The sequence below is a fragment of the Scyliorhinus torazame genome, chromosome 25 (genome assembly GCF_047496885.1).
Source record: "Scyliorhinus torazame isolate Kashiwa2021f chromosome 25, sScyTor2.1, whole genome shotgun sequence".
NCBI lineage: Eukaryota > Metazoa > Chordata > Chondrichthyes > Carcharhiniformes > Scyliorhinidae > Scyliorhinus > Scyliorhinus torazame.
Genome location: NC_092731.1, coordinates 26,915,434 through 26,932,124, shown reverse-complemented (window position 1 = coordinate 26,932,124; position 16,691 = coordinate 26,915,434).

Below are 16,691 nucleotides of genomic sequence, written 5' to 3'. Positions count from 1 at the left end.
AGCTTCACTTCTGGTCGGACCTGGGAGGAGGACCGATCCTCCCGGGAAGGGGGCGGTGGCGGGGTGCGCCGGTGGCAGGGAGGGGGTGATTGGTGTCGGGGGGGTGTGCGTGTTGCCGGCGGGCGCCAGATCTCGCAGGGAGACCGTGTCCTGTCGGCCGTCGGGGTACTTCACGTAAGCGTACTGCGGGTTCGCGTGGAGGAGGTGAACCCTCTCGACCAACGGGTCCGACTTGTGCGCCCGCACATGTTTTCGGAGCAAGATGGGTCCTGGGGCCGCCAGCCAGGTCGGCAGCGATGTTCCAGAGGAGGACTTCCTGGGGAAGACAAGGAGGCGCTCATGAGGCGTTAGTGCTAGTACACAGTAGCGACCGGATGGAGTGGAGAGCGTCTGGGAGGACCTCCTGCCACCGTGAAACTGGGAGGTCCCTGGACCGTAGGGCCAGTAGGACGGTCTTCCAGACCGTGCCGTTCTCCCTCTCTACTTGCCCGTTCCCCCGGGGGTTGTAGCTGATCGTCCTGCTCGAGGCTATACCGTTGCTGAGCAGGAACTGGCGCAGCTCGTCACTCATGAAGGAGGACCCCCTGTCGCTGTGGACGTATGCGGGGCAACCGAACAGTGTGAATATGGTGTTAAGGGCTTTAATGACTGTGGCCGCTGTCATGTCAGGGCAGGGGATGGCGAAGGGGAAATGGGAGTACTCGTCCACCACATTCAGGAAGTATGTGTTGCGGTCGGTGGAGGGGAGGGGCCCTTTGAAATCCAGACTAAGGCGTTCAAAGGGACGGGAGGCCTTGATCAGGTGCGCACCATCTGGCCTGAAAAAGTGCGGTTTGCACTCTGCGCAGATGTGGCAGTTCCTTGTGACTGTACGGACCTCCTCCACAGAGTAGGGGAGGTTGCGGGACTTTATAAAGTGGTAGAACCGAGTGACCCCCGGGTGGCAGAGGCCCTCGTGGAGGGTTTGGAGGCGGTTAATTTGTGCGTTGGCACATGTGCCGCGGGATAGGGCATCGGACGGCTCGTTCAGCTTTCCGGGACGGTACAGGTTGAAGGTGGAGAGCTCGATCCTCCACCTTAAGATCTTGTCGTTTTTAATTTTGCCCCGCTGTGCATTATCGAACATGAAGGCTACTGACCGTTGGTCTGTGAGGAGAGTGAATCTCCTGCCGGCCAGGTAATGCCTCCAATGTCGCACAGCTTCCACTATGTCTTGGGCTTCCTTTTCCACTGAGGAGTGGCGGATTTCTGATGCGTGGAGGGTTCGGGAGAAAAAGGCCACGGGGAGAAGTTGCTGAACACAGCGGGTCTGGTGGCCTGAAGTGCATATGTTTTAATGCAAGGAGCATTACGGGTAAGGCAGATGAACTTAGAGCTTGGATTACTACTTGGAACTATGATGTTGTTGCCATTACAGAGACCTGGTTGAGGGAAGGGCAGGATTGGCAGCTAAACGTTCCAGGTTTTAGATGTTTCAGGCGGGATAGAGGGGGATGTAAAAGGGGAGGCGGAGTTGCGCTACTTGTTCAGGAGAGTATCACAGCTATACAGCGAGAGGACACCTCAGAGGGCAGTGAGGCTGTATGGGTAGAGATCAGGAATAAGAAGGGTGCAGTCACAATGTTGGGGGTATACTACAGGCCTCCCAACAGCCAGCGGGAGATAGAGGAGCAGATAGGTAGACAGATTTTGGAAAAGAGTAAAAACAACAGGGTTGTGGTGATGGGAGACTTCAACTTCCCCAATATTGACTGGGACTCACTTAGTGCCAGGGGCTTAGACGGGGCAGAGTTTGTAAGGAGCATCCAGGAGGGCTTCTTAAAACAATATGTAAACAGTCCAACTAGGGAAGAGGCGGTACTGGACCTGGTATTGGGGAATGAGCCCGGCCAGGTGGTAGATGTTTCAGTAGGGGAGCATTTCGGTAACAGTGACCACAATTCAGTAAGTTTTAAAGTACTGGTGGACAAGGATAAGAGTGGTCCGAGGATGAATGTGCTAAATTGGGGGAAGGCTAATTATAACAATATTAGGCGGGAACTGAAGAGCATAGATTGGGGGCGGATGTTTGAGGGCAAATCAACATCTGACATGTGGGAGGCTTTCAAGTGTCAGTTGATAGGAATACAGGACAGGCATGTTCCTGTGAGGAAGAAAGACAAATACGGCAATTTTCGGGAACCTTGGATGACGAATGATATTGTAGGCCTCGTCAAAAAGAAAAAGGAGGCATTTGTCAGGGCTAAAAGGCTGGGAACAGACGAAGCCTGTGTGGCATATAAGGAAAGTAGGAAGGAACTTAAGCAGGGAGTCAGGAGGGCTAGAAGGGGTCATGAAAAGTCATTGGCAAATAGGGTTAAGGAAAATCCCAAGGCTTTTTACACTTACATAAAAAGCAAGAGGGTAGCCAGGGAAAGGGTTGGCCCACTGAAGGATAGGCAAGGGAATCTATGTGTGGAGCCAGAGGAAATGGGCGAGGTACTAAATGAATACTTTGCATCAGTATTCACCAAAGAGAAGGAATTGGTAGATGTTGAGTCTGGAGAAGGGGGTGTAGATAGCCTGGGTCACATTGTGATCCAAAAAGACGAGGTGTTGGGTGTCTTAAAAAATATTAAGGTAGATAAGTCCCCAGGGCCGGATGGGATCTACCCCAGAATACTGAAGGAGGCTGGAGAGGAAATTGCTGAGGCCTTGACAGAAATCTTTGGATCCTCGCTGTCTTCAGGGGATGTCCCGGAGGACTGGAGAATAGCCAATGTTGTTCCTCTGTTTAAGAAGGGTGGCAGGGATAATCCCGGGAACTACAGGCCGGTGAGCCTTACTTCAGTGGTAGGGAAATTACTGGAGAGAATTCTTCGAGACAGGATCTACTCCCATTTGGAAGCAAATGGACGTATTAGTGAGAGGCAGCACGGTTTTGTGAAGGGGAGGTCGTGTCTCACTAACTTGATAGAGTTTTTCGAGGAGGTCACTAAGATGATTGATGCAGGTAGGGCAGTAGATGTTGTCTATATGGACTTCAGTAAGGCCTTTGACAAGGTCCCTCATGGTAGACTAGTACAAAAGGTGAAGTCACACGGGATCAGGGGTGAACTGGCAAGGTGGATACAGAACTGGCTAGGCCATAGAAGGCAGAGGGTAGCAATGGAGGGATGCTTTTCTAATTGGAGGGCTGTGACCAGTGGTGTTCCACAGGGATCAGTGCTGGGACCTTTGCTCTTTGTAGTATATATAAATGATTTGGAGGAAAATGTAACTGGTCTGATTAGTAAGTTTGCAGACGACACAAAGGTTGGTGGAATTGCGGATAGCGATGAGGACTGTCTGAGGATACAGCAGGATTTAGATTGTCTGGAGACTTGGGCGGAGAGATGGCAGATGGAGTTTAACCTGGACAAATGTGAGGTAATGCATTTTGGAAGGGCTAATGCAGGTAGGGAATATACAGTGAATGGTAGAACCCTCAAGAGTATTGAAAGTCAAAGAGATCTAGGAGTACAGGTCCACAGATCACTGAAAGGGGCTACACAGGTGGAGAAGGTAGTCAAGAAGGCATACGGCATGCTTGCCTTCATTGGCCGGGGCATTGAGTATAAGAATTGGCAAGTCATGTTGCAGCTGTATAGAACCTTAGTTAGGCCACACTTGGAGTATAGTGTTCAATTCTGGTCGCCACACTACCAGAAGGATGTGGAGGCTTTAGAGAGGGTGCAGAAGAGATTTACCAGAATGTTGCCTGGTATGGAGGGCATAAGCTATGAGGAGCGATTGAATAAACTCGGTTTGTTCTCACTGGAACGAAGGAGGTTGAGGGGCGACCTGATAGAGGTATACAAAATTATGAGGGGCATAGACAGAGTGGATAGTCAGAGGCTTTTCCCCAGGGTAGAGGGGTCAATTACTAGGGGGCATAGGTTTAAGGTGAGAGGGGCAAAGTTTAGAGTAGATGTACGAGGCAAGTTTTTTACGCAGAGGGTAGTGGGTGCCTGGAACTCACTACCGGAGGAGGTAGTGGAGGCAGGGACGATAGGGACATTTAAGGGGCATCTTGACAAATATATGAATAGGATGGGAATAGAAGGATACGGACCCAGGAAGTGTAGAAGATTGTAGTTTAGTCGGGCAGTATGGTCGGCACGGGCTTGGAGGGCCGAAGGGCCTGTTCCTGTGCTGTACATTTCTTTGTTCTTTGTTCTTTGTCTGCCCGCTTGGTTAAGGGTGGCCGCTAGAGCTACATCGGAGGCGTCGCTCTCGACCTGGAAGGGGAGGGACTCGTCGATGGCGCGCATCGTGGCCTTTGCAATATCCGCTTTGATGCAGCTGAAGGCCTGGCAAGCCTCTGTCGACAGAGGGAAGGTCGTGGTCTGTATTAGGGGGCGGGCCTTGTCTGCGTACTGGGGGACCCACTGGGCGTAATATGAAAAGAACCCCAGGCAGCGTTTTAGGGCTTTTGAGCAGTGAGGGAGGGGAAATTCCATGAGGGGGCGCATGCGTTCGGGGTCGGGGCCTATTATCCCATTGCGCACTACACATCCCAAGATGGCTAGCCGGTTTGTGCTGAACACGCACTTGTCCTCGCTGTATGTGAGGTTCAAGGCTTTTGCGGTCTGGAGGAATTTTTGGAGGTTGGCGTCGTGGTCCTGCTGATCGTGGCCGCAGATGGTTACGTTGTCGAGGTACGGGAACGTGGCCTGCAACCCGTGTTGATCAACCATTCAAACAAACAAACAAAGAACAAAGAAATGTACAGCACAGGAACAGGCCCTTCGGCCCTCCAAGCCCGTGCCGACCATACTGCCCGACTAAACTACAATCTTCTACACTTCCTGGGTCCGTATCCTTCTATTCCCATCCTATTCATATATTTGTCAAGATGCCCCTTAAATGTCCCTATCGTCCCTGCCTCCACTACCTCCTCCGGTAGTGAGTTCCAGGCACCCACTACCCTCTGCGTAAAAAACTTGCCTCGTACATCTACTCTAAACTTTGCCCCTCTCACCTTAAACCTATGCCCCCTAGTAATTGACCCCTCTACCCTGGGGAAAAGCCTCTGACTATCCACTCTGTCTATGCCCCTCATAATTTTGTATACCTCTATCAGGTCGCCCCTCAACCTCCTTCGTTCCAGTGAGAACAAACCGAGTTTATTCAATCGCTCCTCATAGCTTATGCCCTCCATACCAGGCAACATTCTGGTAAATCTCTTCTGCACCCTCTCTAAAGCCTCCACATCCTTCTGGTAGTGTGGCGACCAGAATTGAACACTATACTCCAAGTGTGGCCTAACTAAGGTTCTATACAGCTGCAACATGACTTGCCAATTCTTATACTCAATGCCCCGGCCAATGAAGGCAAGCATGCCGTATGCCTTCTTGACTACCTTCTCCACCTGTGTAGCCCCTTTCAGTGATCTGTGGACCTGTACTCCTAGATCTCTTTGACTTTCAATACTCTTGAGGGTTCTACCATTCACTGTATATTCCCTACCTGCATTAGCCCTTCCAAAATGCATTACCTCACATTTGTCCAGGTTAAACTCCATCTGCCATCTCTCCGCCCAAGTCTCCAGACAATCTAAATCCTGCTGTATCCTCAGACAGTCCTCATCGCTATCCGCAATTCCACCAACCTTTGTGTCGTCTGCAAACTTACTAATCAGACCAGTTACATTTTCCTCCAAATCATTTATATATACTACAAAGAGCAAAGGTCCCAGCACTGATCCCTGTGGAACACCACTGGTCACAGCCCTCCAATTAGAAAAGCATCCCTCCATTGCTACCCTCTGCCTTCTATGGCCTAGCCAGTTCTGTATCCACCTTGCCAGTTCACCCCTGATCCCGTGTGACTTCACCTTTTGTACTAGTCTACCATGAGGGACCTTGTCAAAGGCCTTACTGAAGTCCATATAGACAACATCTACTGCCCTACCTGCATCAATCATCTTAGTGACCTCCTCGAAAAACTCTATCAAGTTAGTGAGACACGACCTCCCCTTCACAAAACCGTGCTGCCTCTCACTAATACGTCCATTTGCTTCCAAATGGGAGTAGATCCTGTCTCGAAGAATTCTCTCCAGTAATTTCCCTACCACTGAAGTAAGGCTCACCGGCCTGTAGTTCCCGGGATTATCCCTGCCACCCTTCTTAAACAGAGGAACAACATTGGCTATTCTCCAGTCCTCCGGGACATCCCCTGAAGACAGCGAGGATCCAAAGATTTCTGTCAAGGCCTCAGCAATTTCCTCTCCAGCCTCCTTCAGTATTCTGGGGTAGATCCCATCCGGCCCTGGGGACTTATCTACCTTAATATTTTTTAAGACACCCAACACCTCGTCTTTTTGGATCACAATGTGACCCAGGCTATCTACACCCCCTTCTCCAGACTCAACATCTACCAATTCCTTCTCTTTGGTGAATACTGATGCAAAGTATTCATTTAGTACCTCGCCCATTTCCTCTGGCTCCACACATAGATTCCCTTGCCTATCCTTCAGTGGGCCAACCCTTTCCCTGGCTACCCTCTTACTTTTTATGTAAGTGTAAAAAGCCTTGGGATTTTCCTTAACCCTATTTGCCAATGCCTTTTCATGACCCCTTCTAGCCCTCCTGACTCCTTGCTTAAGTTCCTTCCTACTTTCCTTATATGCCACACAGGCTTTGTCTGTTCCCAGCCTTTTAGCCCTGACAAATGCCTCCTTTTTCTTTTTGACGAGGCCTACAATATCACTCGTCATCCAAGGTTCCCGAAAATTGCCGTATTTATCTTTCTTCCTCACAGGAACATGCCTGTCCTGTATTCCTTTCAACTGACACTTGAAAGCCTCCCACATGTCAGATGTTGATTTGCCCTCAAACATCCGCCCCCAATCTATGTTCTTCAGTTCCCGCCTAATATTGTTATAATTAGCCTTCCCCCAATTTAGCACATTCATCCTCGGACCACTCTTATCCTTGTCCACCAGTACTTTAAAACTTACTGAATTGTGGTCACTGTTACCGAAATGCTCCCCTACTGAAACATCTACCACCTGGCCGGGCTCATTCCCCAATACCAGGTCCAGTACCGCCCCTTCCCTAGTTGGACTGTTTACATTCGGTCCATCTCTCGTTGGAAGACCGAGACCCTGTTTGTGACGCCAAATGGGACCCTTAGGAAGTGGTATAATCGCCCGTCTGCCTCGAAGGCTGTGTACTTGCGGTCACTTGGGCGGATGGGGAGCTGATGGTAGGCGGACTTGAGGTCCACGGTGGAGAAGACCTTATATTGGGCAATCCGATTGACCATGTCGGATATGCGGGGGAGAGGGTACGCATCTAGTTGTGTGTACCTGTTGATGGTCTGGCTATAGTCTATGACCATCCTTTGCTTCTCCCCTGTCTTTACTACTACCACCTGTGCTCTCCAGGGACTACTGCTGGCCTGGATTATGCCTTCCTTCAGTAGCCGCTGGACTTCGGACCGAATGAATGTCCGGTCCTGGGCGCTGTACCGTCTGCTCCTAGTGGCGACGGGTTTGCAATCCGGGGTGAGGTTTGCAAACAAGGATGGGGGCTCAACCTTGAGGGTTACGAGGCCGCAGATAGTGAGTGGGGGTATTGGGCCGCCGAAGTGGAAGGTTAGGCTCTGCAGATTGCACTGGAAGTCTAATCCCAGTAATGTGGGCGCGCAGAGTTGGGGAAGGACGTAGAGCCTGTAGTTTTTAAACTCCCTCCCTTGCACCGTTAGGGTTACTATGCAGAAGCCTTTAATCTGTACGGAGTGGGATCCTGCAGCTAGGGAAATCTTTTGCGCACTGGGACGGATGGTCAAAAAACAGCGTCTTACCGTGTCGGGGTGGATGAAGCTTTCTGTGCTCCCGGAGTCGAGCAGGCATGGTGTCTCGTGGCCGTTTATCAGCACCATTGTTGTCGTCGTCTGGAGCGTCCGGGGCCGTGCTTGGTCCAGCGTCATTGAGGCCAGACGTGATCGTAGTGCTTGAGCGTCTTCCTCGTCTCCCCGTGGAGCCGTCGACACTGGGGTCCGTTGTTGCCGTCCAAGATGGTGGCGGGGGTGAACAAAATGGCCGCCCCCATGCATCGCACATGGCTGGGGGGTCACAAGATGGCAGCGGGGTGGACAAAATGGCCACCTCCATGCGTCGCACAGGGCTGGGGGGTCCCAAGATGGCGGCGCCCCTCCTCCCCTCGTGGTGGCCGGGACCCAAAATGGCGGCGCCTGAGGGTCGCACATGGGGCGCTGGGGGGGTTGGGGAGCGTTTGAAACGCGCAGGACTCCTTGTTCTCCGGGGACAGCGGTGGCCGGGACCCAAAATTGCTGCGCTTGCGGGTCGTACGTAGGGCACTGGGGGGAGTTGGGGAGCGTTAGAAACGCGCAGGACTGCTTCTTCTCCTGGGACAGCGGCGACCTCCCGGGACCGGCACACAGCCGCGAAATGGCCCTTTTTCCCGCAGCTCTTGCAAATCGCTGCGCGGGCCGGGCAGCGCTGCCGGGGGTGTTTCGCCTGGCCGCAAAAATAGCAGCGGGCTCCCCCAGGACGACTTGGAGTCTGAACCGCGCAAGCCTGTGGGGTGGGGGGGGGGGTTTGTCGCGACGGGGGTCCACGGAGCCCAAGGGGCTGCCGCGCGGTCGGGGCCGTACGCGCGGGCGTTTCGCGCGGCTACATCCAGGGAGGCTGCAAGGGCCCGTGCCTCTGAGAGTCCCAGCGACTCTTTATCCAAAAGTCTTTGGCGGATTTGGGGAGAGTTCATACCTGCGACAAAAGCATCGCGCATCAGCATGTCCATGTGTTCAATCGCGTTTACCGGCGGGCAGCTGCAGGCCCGTCCCAAAATTAGCAGCGCGGCGTAGAATTCGTCCAGCGATTCTCCGGGACATTGCCGTCTCATTGCGAGTTGGTAGCGTGCGTAGATCTGGTTCACTGGGCAAATGTAGATGCTCTTTTGTGCTGCGAACGCCGTCTGGAAATCCTCTGCGTCTTCGATGAGAGGGTAAATTTCCGGGCTTACCCTCGAGTGCAGGACCTGTAGTTTCTGGTCTTCTGTGACCCGGCCGGGGGCCGTTCGGAGGTAGGCTTCGAAACAAGTCTGCCAGTGTTTAAAAACTGCTGCTGAGTTCACTGCGTTGGGGCTGATTCTCAGGCATTCCGGGATGATCCTGAGCTCCATAGTCCTTTAAGCACGCTTAATAAATTGGAGTGCACAAAGACTCACGAGAGACGAATAGAGATGAAGTCGATGAGGCTTTATTAAGCGTGACTTGTTCCCCGCAGTTCAGTAACAGACTGGCCTGGGGGGGAGAACTCCTGGTTCTTATACTCCGCCTTCAGGGCGGAGCTAGAGGTCAACAGCCAACCAGGACCCGGGATCTGTCAGCCAATGACATCACGGCTTCACAGTCCCACATGACCCCTAATGCATACTACCACATGGATCACCCCAGTTCTCCCCATGAACCTTTTAACGTTGATGTCATCATGTCCCGGGGGGGGCGGTACAGTGGTTAGCACTGCTGCCTCACAGCACCAGGGACCCGGGTTCAATTCCAGCCTTGGGTGACTGTGTGGAGTTTGAATCTTCCCCCTGTGGGCTCCCTCCGGGTGCTCCGGTTCCCTCCCGCTGTGCAACAGTCTGCAGGTTAGGTGGATTGTCCGTGCTAAATTGCCCCTTAGTGTCCAAAGTTGTGCAGGTTAGGTGGGGTGGTGGGGATTGGATGGGGGAGTGGACAGAGGTAGGGTGCTCTTTCAGAGAGTCGGTGCAGACTCGATGGGCCGAATGGCCTCTTATTGCACTGCAGGGATTCTATGAATTGCATCGGTGCATCTTAAAAATTGGGCGTGAAGTGCAATGAGGGGTGTGGGTGGTGACCCATAAATGTGCAACTGGTGACATTCATAGAATTTACAGTGCAGAAGGAGGACATTCGGCCCATCAAGTCTGCACCGGCCCTTGGAACGAGCACCCTACTTGAGCCCACATCTCCACCCTATCCCCACACCCTCACCTAAACGTTTTTGGACACTAAGGGGCAATTTATCATGGCCAATCCACCTAACCTGCACATCTTTGGACTGCGGGAGGAAACCGGAGCACCCGGAGGGAACCCACGCAGACACGGGGAGAACATGCAGACTCCGCATAAGACAGTGACTCGAGCCGGGGACCCTGGAGCTGTGAAGCAACAGTGCTAACCACTGTGCTACCGTGCCACGCGTAAAGTAGGAATTTGTCCAAGGAGTGAGTCTTGAGTTGAGCGAAGGTAAACTAAATGGAGTTTATTGAAAATAATGTGGCCACTTTATTTTCCAGTCATGTAAGTGACCATAATGTAACTGTCTGGGCTTCATTCTGAGTACGGTTTCAAGAACCCCCTCCACCAACCACTCCTCCCCCTGCCCCCCAATGCCACTTATCAATCTAATTTCTCCCCGAGAAGTATTTTGCAGGTAGCGAGCATAGCAGTCCAAAGCATTTGAGTCATCTGCTTTTGATTAGCCACTTCGTAGGCCCCTAATTATTGAAAATTGGGTAATGACCGTTTTTTGCCTGGTAGGCCCCAGCCTCCAGGAATTACTGGAGTGCAGTTGGTTTGCGGCCTACCCCGTGTTTGTATTAGGAGAATTCCCATTGGAAATCAAGAGGAAGTTGGAATTTCGGCCCGCCGAAAGATAGGCGCCACGCAGACGTTCAAGGGTAAGAAGAAAAACAAGCCGAAGTTTGCTTGCCTCAGTTTTCGCGGACTTGGGAGTTTGACTGACAGCCAAATGTGCACTTCCCTCAGGCCCGCACTTTGAGGTGAATGAGGAAAACTGGCAGCGTTGGTTCACAGGTTCTTTGCCTCCTGTCCCATAGTTGGACGCAGACGTCCATCTGTTGTTGAAGATAAAGATTTATTGGGAGGTAGGAGCTTACAGAATGGGGGTGGGGGGGTGGTGGTGGGGGGGTTGATGGGCTGGGGAAATACCAGGCTAGGGAGAGGGTTGCTGGGGGGGGGGGGGGGAGAAATGGCCAGGGCTCCTGCTCTTATTCAGTACCCAGAGGTGAAAATGAGGTGATCGAGCCTTAGAGTTTTACAGCATGGAAAAAGGCCCTTCGGTCCATCGTGTAGGCGCCAGCCATCAACCACCTATCTGCTCTAATCCCGTTTTCGACCACTTGGCCCGAAGCCTTGGACGCTATGACATTTCAAGTGATCATCTAAAAACTTCTGAAATGTTGAGGGCTCCTGCCTCTACCACCCATTTGGGCAGTGAGTTCCAGATTCTGGGTGAAACAGAGTTTCCTCAAATACCCCCAAACCCCTTACTCCTGACCCTTAAATTTATGTCCCCGAGCTATGGACTCCTCTACTAAGGGGAAAAGGTTTCTTCCTATCTAACCTATCTCTGTCCATCATCATTTTGTGCACCTCGGTCAGGTCCTTCCCCCCCAAGCCTTCTCTGCTCCAAGGAGAACAACCCCGGCCTATCCAGCCCCTCTCCATAGCTGAAACGCTCCAGCCCAGGCAACATCCTGGTGAATCTCCTCCGCACCCGCTCTAGTCCAATCACATCCTTCCTATAGTGTGGCGACCAGAACTGCACACAGTGCTCCAGATGTGGCCTAACCAGCATTTTTATTCAGCTCCATCAAAACCTCCCTAACACTTATATTGTACACCTCGGCTAAGAAAGGCAAGTATCCCATGTAGCCAAGGTTCAATGGCAATGATTGGCACATTGGTGCCCACCTGCATGAACATTGAATACTGTGCCCAGAGCGGATTGGCCCTCCCTCCCTACATGAGAGTCAAACAATACCAACAAAGTATTTTCAAAGAGTCACTGAGGTAACAGAGAAATCAGGGTAGCCAATTGGCAAACAGAAAGCTGGCCGGGGGGCGATACTGGCCGAGGGTTATATGAATATTGGCGCTGATGCCCAGGTGAATAGGGTCATGCTTCCACCTGAGGGGGGTAAAAGGGGGGACTTGTTCTTTTGCGTCTAATCTGAAAGGCACCTCCTCTGTTGCAGCACTGGGAGAATTCACTGGGTCGATGTAATCAAGTGGGGGGGTGAAGCCACAAGGCAGGGGTGAGTGCGCTGCCAATGAGCTGGGCCGGTTTAGCTCAGTGGGCTGGAAGGCTGCTTCGTGGCGCAAAGCGAGGCCAACAGCGCAGGTTCAATTCCCGTACCGGCTGAGGTTATCGATGAAGGCCCCGCCTTCTCAACCTTGCCCCTCGCCTGTGGTGTGGTGATCCTCAGGTTAAATCGCCACCCGTCAGCTCTCCCCCCCTCAAAGGGGAAAGCAGCTGATGGCCACCTGGGACTATGGCGACTTTACTTTACAGCTGAGACTGAGAGACTGTTGAGCTGCTAAACCTCAACCGCTTATCTTGCCTGGGAGACCCATTTTGTCGGAGGTCCGGATTTGCAAACGAGTCCGATTTTAAGGCAGGGCGCCGGATTGTTATTCGAAAGCCTCCTGGTCAAGGCCCCACAAAGCGTTAAAATTAAAATCCTCCAGCACAATATCAAACCACTTCAGAGTGTTACCCTGAACGTAAAATTATTGCTTTCTCATTGACAAACTGAGAACACTTAACAGATCAGTCAAGCAAGGCACAACTGAGTCAGTAATTGGATAATTAGCGCGAGAGAGCTGGGAACATTGAATGTGGACCAAGCACTCAGAAATCAAATCATTGAACAGGAATTCAGTACTGAAAGGGATAAAGTTATCGAAAACTTTGCTGTGAGCAAGCAAAACATGTGGGATTTCTAATTAATATTCACTTATCAGGTATTCACTTAAATGGAATTGACTGTATCTGCGCTGAAATAGCTCCGGGGGATTAAAGGCAGCTCACCGGATCATTAGTTTAGATTTAGAAATGCATTTTAATCATTATTGCACTGATTTGTACAAGCTACCCTGCAGATATTAAGCATTTAATGGCCCTTTAGTCATCGGTACTCTTTGGTATGCTTATTATTTCTGTGTTTAGTCTTAATCAGGTGTTCCATTAAAAATTATTTATAATAATGTCTGTCCTTCATATGTGTGCATCATATCTGATAAAGTGCCCAAAGGGGTATGTTATGTACATCCTCCCATCTCAACATCGATGCTGAGGCGATGGTGTATCGACTAGTAACGAGGGTAACGCTCTGGGGATCTGGGTTCGAATCCTACCACGACAGACGGTGACATTTGAATTCAATTTAAAAATCTGGAATTGTGTTTCAGAGGACAATGGATCTTGGTCGAGTGACATTGGCTGAACAGGAGTATCCTGTTTATTCCCACGAACGGGTTTAATTCTGGATGGGACAATAGAACCCAGGCCAGGTGTGGGTGTATACCTGTGACTCAGTGCCAACAGAACCCGGTATAAGAGAAGGAACATCGGAACGCATCTTGAGCGATACCCTCGGAGACCTGCAGGCACAGTCATCGCAAGAAGAAGGGACCTTAATCATGCCCGTATGTTTTGGGCATGCCCGGCGTTTAAAGGATTCTGGCAGGGGTTTGCAAGGGTGATGTCTAGGGTTCTGGACGCTCGGGTAGCGATATTTGGGGTGGCGGAGGATCCTGGAGTGCAGGAAGCGAACGAGGCCGAGGTACTGGCCCTTTGCCTCCCTGCTAGCCCGGAGACGGACTTTGTTAATGTGGAGGGACTTGAAACCCCCTAGCATGGAGACCTGGGTTAGCGGCATGGCAGGGTTCCTCAGCCTGGAGCGAATAAAGTTCGCCTTGAGAGGGTCCTTGATGGGGTTCTGCTGGCGGTGGCAACCTTTCCTTGACTTTCTAGGGGAGCAGTAAGTGTCAGAGGCAGCAGCATCCTTGGGGGGGGGGGGGGGGGGGGGGGGGGGAGGTTCAGGTGGGGGGTACTGTTGATACAATGTGAGTTGGGCATGGAGACAAAACCCACCTTGTTCTGTTTAGAAATAAAAAAAATTCTGTTTTGCAATTAGTTTTATTGTAAGCTTTGGGCTATGCTTATTGTTATTTTTTATTACCATCTGTATTTCTATTTTTGTTATGTAAAAATGCTGATTGGAAAAACTTTAATAAAACATTTATTAAAGAAGAAGAAGAAGAAGGGGCCCTGAGTTCTGGGCCCAGAGAAGATATCCACATCGAGGGATCGTGGCGAGGTCAACCTCCTTCATTCAGTGCACGTAGTACCTCGAGCATCGCTGTGACAGAGTCATATTTTGTGTGAGTGAGAGAATTCGGAGTAAAATTGGGTTAAACCGTAAAAAGATATCTTTGGAATTAAAAGTCTAACCATGAAACCGTTGTCGTTAAAAAAAAGAAACATCTGGTTCACTAATGTCCCTTTAAGGAAGGAAATCTGCCGTCCTTGCCCGGTCCATAGAATCTCTACAGCGCAGAAAGGACACCATTCGGCCCATCGAGTCAACACCAACCCTCTGAACGAGAACCGTACCGAGGCCCAATCCCCCGCCCAGAACCCCACCTCTCATGCACATCTTTGGGCACAAAGGGTCAATTTTCGCAAGGCCAATCCATCTAACCCGCACATCTTTGGATTGTGGGTGGAAACCGGAGCGTCCGGAGGAAACCCACGCCGACATGGAGGAGGATGTGCAGACTCCATCCAGTCACCCGAGACCGGAATCGAACCCGGGTCCCTGGCGCTGTGAGGCAGCAGTGCTAACCACTGTGCCGCCGTGTTCTGACCTAACATCTGACTCCAGACCCACAGCGACGTAGTTGACTCTGAACTGCCCCTCCGACACGGCCTCGCCAGTCACGCAGTTCAAGGTCAATTAGGGATGGGCAACAAACGCTGGGCCTGGCCAGCGCTGCCCACATTCCGTGTGAGAATAAGGGAAATAACATGGGCATAGACAGAGTGGATAGTCAGAGGCTTTTCCCCGGGGTAAAGGGGTCAATTACTAGGGGGCATAGGTTTAAGGTGAGAGGGGCAAGGTTTAGAGGAGATGTACGAGGCAAGTTTTTTACACAGAGGGTAGTGGGTGCCTGGAACTCGCTGCCGGAGGAGGTGGTGGAAGCAGGGACGATAGTGACGTTTACGGGGCATCTTGACAAATACATGAATAGTATGGGAATAGAGGGATACGGACCCAGGAAGTGTAGAAGATTGTAGTTTAGTCGGGCAGCATGGTCGGCACGGGCTTGGAGGGCCGAAGGGCCTGTTCCTGTGCTGTACATTTCTTTGTTCTTTGTGTATCTGTCCGTGTGTCTGCACATGTGCTAAAAAATTACTTGTGAGAGAATTTGAAGAAGTAACACGGGCTACATCTAGGTGATGAGGAAATAAACGGCCACATGTCTGAGCCCAGCTGAGCATTGGATTCGAGGCACGGAATGAGACCCTGGTCTGAGATAACTGCTTGAGGAGAAGGGATGTATAAATGTCTGATGGGCTCTCTGACTCCACACTGCAATAACAGACAATGTGTGCTGCCAAAGGTAGGTCGTGGAGACTTCAGTCAGTAGGTGGCAGGAGTTTGGTTTGGGTAAATCCGGGATGGATTCTCCGTTCCCGAGGCTAAGTGCGGATGCCAATGGAGGATCCGCGGTTTTTCACGGCAGGAAGGTCGGCTCGAAACCCTCACCGATTCCGCTACCGGTGAGTGGCTGGCACCGGCGCCGCGTGAAACACCGGCGGAACGCGCGGAAAAGGGTTGGCAAATCGACGGGTCCCGTGCTGCACGTGTGCAAGGCTGACAAGCTGCAGCCGCGGGTACGCCTACACCACACGCACCGATCGCACCGGACAAGGTGGTGCCGGCTGCGCTGGACCGCGTCCCGCCCACCCCGGCCCCACAGCCCACCTCCTGGCCACCCCCCACCACCCCCAGCCCTGGAAGAAGCCCCCAGCCAGCGCCACAGATCTTGGCAGACCGTGGCGGTGCTGTACAACTGTCCGCACGCGTCTCTCTCTCCCCGCACGCCAGGCTCCCGACCGCTAAAGACCCACATGTGTCCCACGCCGCCGGGAACTCGGCCCATCGGGGACGGAGCATCGCGGGTGGGCCGGCCAACGACATTCCAATGGGGTTGCGTTGCGACTGCGTGCGGTGGGGGGCCCAATGAACCACCTCCTGGAGGCGCTGCTGAGCAATGGAGAGCTTCCTGCGTCTGACTGGCCAGCCGCTCTCAGTGGGCGAGACGACTCCCACAGCCAGTAAATCCAGACCTCTAGCTAAAAAAACAAAACTGCGGAAAATGTCCAACAGGTCAAAGAGCGCCGTTACAAAGAGACTAACTGCTCAAATATGTCACTCAGAACATTCTGATCGAAAACTAAGCTAACTTTCCTTTCAAAACAGAAACAAAGGTTAATGATGACAGAAGCCCATCATTCTTGATCCCTAACCCACCAATCAAAGCTCACTCTGTGGGAAAGAGGGAGTAGGCCCCATCCAGCTCACTCTGTGGGATCGAGAGAGTGTGCCCCATCCAGCTCACTCTGTGGGATAGAGGGAGTAGGCCCCATCCAGCTCACTCTGTGGGATAGAGGGACTGTGCCCCATCCAGCTCACTCTGTGGGATAGAGGGAGTAGGCCCCATCCAGCTCACTCTGTGGGATAGAGGGAGTCAGCCCCATCCAGCTCACTCTGTGGGATAGAGGGAGTGGGCCCCATCCAGCTCACTCTGTGGGATAGAGGGAGTGGGCCCCATCCAGCTCACTCTGTGGGATAGAGGGAGTG